This window comes from Dasypus novemcinctus, chromosome Y (genome assembly GCF_030445035.2).
Source record: "Dasypus novemcinctus isolate mDasNov1 chromosome Y, mDasNov1.1.hap2, whole genome shotgun sequence".
Lineage (NCBI taxonomy): Eukaryota > Metazoa > Chordata > Mammalia > Cingulata > Dasypodidae > Dasypus > Dasypus novemcinctus.
In genome coordinates, this window is record NC_092216.1 from 14,609,684 (window position 1) to 14,616,527 (window position 6,844).

Here is a 6,844-nt window from a genome sequence, read left to right on the forward strand (position 1 = left end):
TAAATCTTCTCTTTGACACTTTGTCTTCTTATTCTATTTCCTTGTTGTTGTCTAAGTTCTCTTGAAGGAAAATATTAAGGCCAGAGAATGCAAAAGAGGTTAGAAAAGAAAATGTATAACAGTTGTATTGATAGTAAGTGTAGGCAGAAGAACCATGTGATAACTATGGGAATGAATATTATACTCGTGTAAGCTGTGTAGATTTATAAAAATAAAAAAGTGGAGTACCTACAATTAGATGAGAAACTGAACATGGAGAATATAGTATCAATTAGAAGGCCAGTATTGTCAGGAGAAAGGAAAAGAGAAAAGACAAGACAATAACATAAAGAGTGTTCTGTCTTTTATGGGAAAGATTGAAACCAAAATAGAGGTGTTAGCAATAAAAGTCAGAAAAATTGGGGCTGAACAAAAGAGGTGGAATATGAGAGAAACAACAGGAGATGGAAGAGAGATAGATGTAAAGAAAAGGGGATAGCATTGGTAGCCTAAATCAGTATGCACAGAAAAGAGGATATAGAGGATGAGGAAACACAGCAAACAAGAAACACTGCCTGCAGCACCTAATAGAAAAAGGGATACAGAAAGGAAAAAAGAAAAGAAAAAAAGAGGAGCTCACTTCAGCAACACATATACTAAAATTGGAATGATTCAGAGAAGATTAGCGTGGCCCCTACAAAAGAATGACATGCAAATTCACGAAGTGTTCATATTTTTAGAAGCAGCTAGAAAGAGACCTCGAATAAAAGGGTCAATCAGATCTGCAGAATATCTTAGTCTACATGTTGGATCAAGTGTTAAAAACTGCTTTTTGACCTTGAATAAAAGGGGGAAATGGCAAAGACAAATGAGTTGATGTGGCTGAGGGTCTTCCAAAAGGGATCAGGAGGTCACCAGAGGGGTCACAGTTACACACACCTCAGCAGGACCCCAGAAAAAGCCAAAGTAGATACAACCCTACATACTGGTTCTCCTGAAGGCTACAGAGTTCCATAGGGTATATAGTCATGGCAGATGGATTTGGAGCTTTGTGCCATGTCAGAGGGCCCTACTTTGGAATTTGTGCACCTGAGTGTGATGGAGTTGGACTCAGGTGTGCCTTTTCTACACATGCATCTTCTGTCACTTTTACCAAACCTGTGGTTGGTAGAAGAGATGGTCCATACTCAGGAGACTTGAATATCTAGACTACCCATGGCTAGCTGGCCCTGAGCCTCAGCAGAGTGGCAATTCCTACTCTCTGGTTCATTGGTCTTACACAAGTCAACTAACAGGGAGGTGAAGATGGTCAACCACCACAACAGGGAATCAAGAGTGCCTTTAACTATAAGCAGAGGAATTGCATCCATCACTCATGTGGAATCTAAGAACCCTCTTGTTCTAGAAGTGGAGAGGACATCACTATCCCAGGGGCCACATAATGGAGGAATAAAATATGGATTAGAGTGGACTTACTGACATTCTACTATGAAACTATTGTGATGAGTAATAGATGAAATTTTAGCATCAATTTAGAGAATGTGGACATAGTAGTTGCTGAGGGCAGGGAGAGCGAAGAAGAGATGTGATGTGGGGGCATTTTGAGGATTTTGAGTTGTCCTTAATGATATTGCAGGGTCAGATGATGAACTTTATATATCCTACTGTAACCAACTGTATGTACTGGGGGAGAATGTGAACTATGGGATAAACTATTATCTTTGTAGTGAAGCAGTGCCCCAAAATGTGTTCACTGAGTGTGATGAGTGTGCCACAATGATGAGGGAGGTTGGCGTGGGATGAGTGAGTTGGAGGGGTATACAGGAACTTCTTATATTTTTTAATGTAACATTTTTTGTGTGATGTATTTATCTTAAAAAAAATACAATTTACAAAAATGATGTGATGGGGGTGGGGAGTAGGTTATATGGGAACCTCCTATGTTTTTTTGTTTTTCAATGATTTTTAATGTAACATTCCTTGTAATCAATTAACTTTAATTGAAAATATATATAAAATAAAAGAAAAAAGAGGAAAATGAAATAAAAGGGTGGTGGGGGAAGAAAGAGGAAGGAAAGACAAGAAAACAAACAAAAACAAAGTGGATCAGACAAGGCCTCAAACAAGTATTCCTCCTTGCTATTGAATAAACTGCTTAGGAATCTGTCCTTTCTGCTTTCTCCCTTCCTCACTTCCCTCTCTCCCAGGGCAGAAGGAAGCCCATATGAGAGCTCCCCTCTGAAATTCACTTGTGACCCTGGTAAACCAACTCACCATGGAAAACCTATGACTCTTAGTCTTTTTGAGAGAGAGTACCCCACCTTGCTGGGAGCTCTAAGCCTGCCAAGCATGTCCTACTGTCCTCCTCCCTTAGGTGTACTGCAAAGGCCTAGTTAATTGCCTGATTCCACCTTCTCTGAGACCAGTTTTCCCTATTTCAGGTCTTTTAGGTAATTTGGGCAGCCTCAGCATATTCACCTCTTATCTCTTCTTATCATGTCCCCAAGCCAGCTGGTGTGCTTCTCACAGCAAATGGGAAAAAGAATATACATAAGCTTTTCCAGGATTTTGCCTATTCTTTTAATCAATGTTGACTATCCTATCTTCATTTTTTAAATCAAATATTTACCTTAACATTTTATATTTAGCCTTGTCTTGGTGCCAAGAAGTAGATGCTTAGAGGGCCCATTTCCTAAGTTATTTATTTTTCATTACCATCTTAAAGTGTTATTTATGGGAATAGATATGGAGTCTCCAATATAGAGTCTTTCTTTCCTTCCTTAATTGCTGTGGCTAGAACTTTCAGAACTATGTTAAATAGAGCGGCAAAATGGGCATCTTTGCTTTTTTTCTCATGATAGTGGAATGGTTTCAATCTTTCACCATTGACGTTAGTATTAACTGTGGGCTTTTTGTTGTAATTTTAATGTCTTTTTTATTTTTGAGGAAGTTCCCTTCTAATCCTACTTCCTTGAGTGTTTTTACCGTACGAGTATTGGATTAATTTTACCAAATCTTTTTAATGGTTCAAATGATGTGATGTGATGTGTTTTTTCTTTCTATTAATATTAACAGGTATTTTATTGATTTATTTAGTTACACTGAACTGCCTTTGCATTTCTAGGGTAAATCTCATTGATCATGGTATATAATCCTCTTATTATGCTGCTAAATATTTTCAGTGATTTTTACATCTGTATTCTTACAGGTCTGAAGTTTTCTTTGATGTGTTTGTCTGTGGTATCAAGGTAATGCTAGCCTGATAGAATGAATTAAAAAGTAATTCCTTCTGTTCAATTTTTCTGGAGAATTTCTGACATTTGGTGCTTAATTCTTCTTTAAAAATTGGAAGAATTCACCAGTAATACCATGTGGCTCTATGCTATTTTCTTTGGAAGGATTTTGATTGGGAATTCAATTTCTTGATTTGTATAGATCAATTGAGATTTTCTTTCCTCTAAATCAGTTTAGGTTATTCATGTGTTTCCAGGAATTTTTCCATTTCACCTAGTTTTTCTAATTTTTTGGAAATAACTATTCCTCCAGTCCTTTTTATTATGTAATTTCATGGTATTGTAACAACTTTCTTACCTGATTTTATTAAGTTGTACTTATTTTCTCTTAATTAGCTTAAATATTTCTTGCTTTTTTTGATCTTTTTCAAAGAGCCAGCTTTTGATTTCATTTAGTCTCTCTTTTAGTTTTTATTATCTATTTTCTTTTTTTTTTTGCTGTAATCTTTACAGTATCCTTTCTCTGCTAGCTCTGGGTTTCACTTTTTTTTTCCTAGTTCTTTTTTTTATTGGTTTGGGATTTTTCTTTCTAATATCTGTGGTGGTTCTGACTAGATTCCAGAGTTCTTTAAAGGTTACATCTGGTGACTTTTGCCATCTCATTAGTTTTTTGTTTTTTTTTTTTTTCTGTACAGTGATAGGGAGCACTGGAATTCCCTAGTCTTCTACTTCAGTGACATCAATCTCTGCCAAATCCTGCTCTGCGCTTCTAAGAGAATGTTATAGTGACTTCCTTGTAACAGCTACAGTTTAGTTTGGTCATATGAATGTATAGACATTTAAGGAATTGCCCAAAGTTTTTCAGGTAGCCAGTGTTTTTTTCTGAGGGTTTCAGAAATCCGGTACCTTTTAATCCAGGTCCCAAAAATTTATCTGGCAATGTTATTTCCCTGTAACTGATAGGAAAATGATACTTCTGGGACAAACAGGAACATGTGTTGGCAAATATTTGATGTCTTTCCATAAAAGCATCAGCTGAACATCTCAACAGATCCCTAGGAACATCAACAATAGAAGCAACTCATCTGAGTATCTTGAGAAGACGGTACACCTGGCTATTCAACCAGCCTCAGAAAACAAATGTGCCTGTCCTTCCCTCTATGTCTGTGGACTCTCTTACTAAGCAAGTTGCCCTTCCTCCCTCATTTCAGAGGTAGGTGAGATACCTGCAAAATGAGCATAAACAGGAAATACGGTGTTTGATCCTAAAGGTGTTATCTGTACTCAACATCTAAACATTCACCTCTGCATCTGCCACAAGCACCAACTATCATACCTGATGATACATTAAATGTTTCTTTCCACCTCACCCTATGAAACATTATCCCTCCTAGTAAGCAGGCCCCATCATAGTAAATCTTGCGGGATGACAGATGAAGGCATACTCAACATGCATTTGGGAATTTTACACTTTGAAAATGGAGAGCGTGATCAAAAACCTTTGAGGACTTCTTCCATTTTCATCCTTTGGATGCCAACAAGGCCCATTCTACATACTGCTCACTACTTCATTACCATCCTTAAGTGCCCCCAGTGGCTCTTCTGAGTTATATGTGATAAATTGACTGAAACCAAAAACAATATAGTAATTAATGGAAAAGCTAGTAATCATACATGACTGAATCCAGAAACTAAGCTTAGTCCTCTAATTCTAAAAATGGTTCTGAGTTAACCACTGTTTTCACCCCCATTTGAACAGATGAGAAATCCGACCTATAAAAGCAGTTTAAAAGTTTTTGGCCCAGAGTATAGGATTGCATTACCAGAAGTAACTAGTGCCAGATAGAGCCATCTATAATGAATCTACTGAAGATTCCTTGACTTAACCATTCATTGAAAATGATAAGGAACATCTAGATAACTTAGCAAAAATTAACAAACTAGAAACGACATATATGGATGCACAATGACTTCAAATCATGTGATAATATCTATTAAAATACATATGCTTAGTAGGCCATGGAAATAAAAGCAAAAGGGGACAAGTTTGAAAATATATATTTTAACTGTGTTAATGAATTTTTAAAAAATATATAGATAATCAAAGAGAAAGTGGGTAGATTTAATAACAGATTGAACATTGAAGAAATGGTTAGTGAATTTAAAAAAAGTGAATTATCCTAAAGACAGGATTTTAACATTTAAAAGAAAATAATGAAAAAAAAATAAAGGTAAGCTTAGACTCTGATAAGTTCTAGATGATCTGGAGAATAGAGAATATAATTTTCAGTTACAAATAATTTCTAAAAATGAATAATGAAGAATCAACCTGTAAGAAGTTAAGAAAGAAAGGAATTTGAAACCAGGTAGACTAGTAACACATAATTTAAATCCAAACTAGTTCAATCTTATTTATTGTAGGGTAGGATTCCATTATATGAATATCCTGCTGTTTACCCATTTACCTGTTGATAGACAATTGAGATAATAATTTTTAATCACTGTGATTAAGGCTTCTTTGAAAATTTTTATACTTGACCTTTCTCTGAAATTGCATTTCTGGGTCATAAAGTACTCACCTTTATTTTTTCTTTTAACTTGAATCTCTCAGAAGTGTTTATATCATTTACATTCCATTTGCTCCCCATCTTTGCTGAAACTTGGCATTTTCCCAGTTTTTAAAACTTTTATAGTGGATTTTTATGAAGTATTATATTGGAAAAGAGATGGTATCAATATACCTGATGTTGAACATTTTTCTCTGGCCCTTTGTTTTCTGTAAAGTGTTTACCAATTTAGAAATTGGGTTCTTGTCTATTTATTTCTGAATTATGTGTTTTTAAATGTATTCCAAATACCAGTTCTTTATAAGACAGACATTTTGCAAATATTTTCCCCTGTTCTGTGACTTGTATTTTCAGTTTCTTAGTATTTATTTTTATGAAGTCAAACAGACCAATTTTTTTTTTCACTTTATACTTATTGTTTTCTGTGACCTGTGTAAAAATTTTTTGCCTAGTCCTATCAAATGTTCCTGTTTTGGTGAAAATGCTTTATGGATTTTAGATTGTGTTTTTATATCTTTGATCAAAATTGAAATTTTGTGTGCATGTATGATAAAATTGTTCTGTATCAATACCAGTTACACCAGCACAAATCATTAGAAAAACTTTATTTTCCTGTATGACTGCTTTCATGCTATTGTTAAAAACTGAAGACCATTTGCATGTGCCTTTGTTTCTTGCTTTTTTAAAAGAAGTTCTATCCTGTTTGTTAATCTAATCTACACTCTATGGATTATGATAGCTTTCTAATCATTAAATTTTGGTTTTGGTTTTAGACATCTTCAAATTTACTTTTATACTTTTTCAGTATTCCTTTGAATAATTTAGGTCCTTTGCCTTTCCATTTCAGTTCTAGACTATGCTTGTCAATAAAGTTGCATTGACTGTAGATCAATTGGGAGAAGACTGCCATCCTAATAATGCAAATTCTTCCATTCTTAGTGTGTATTATATATACACACACACACACTATATATATAGTATCTCAACTGTATATATACTATATATATATAGTATCTCATATATAGTATCATATATGTCTTTGATTTTTCTCAGCAATGAATTTTG

At 34.8% G+C, this 6,844-nt stretch overlaps 1 non-coding gene across 1 annotated transcript; it reads left to right on the forward strand.

The window, feature by feature from the left end:
• The first annotated feature begins 611 nt into the window (after positions 1–611).
• On the forward strand, positions 612–718 carry LOC139438438 (U6 spliceosomal RNA). Its single transcript, XR_011648112.1, has one exon. It is a non-coding gene; the product is annotated as a U6 spliceosomal RNA (small nuclear RNA).
• The last annotated feature ends 6,126 nt before the right edge of the window (positions 719–6,844 follow it).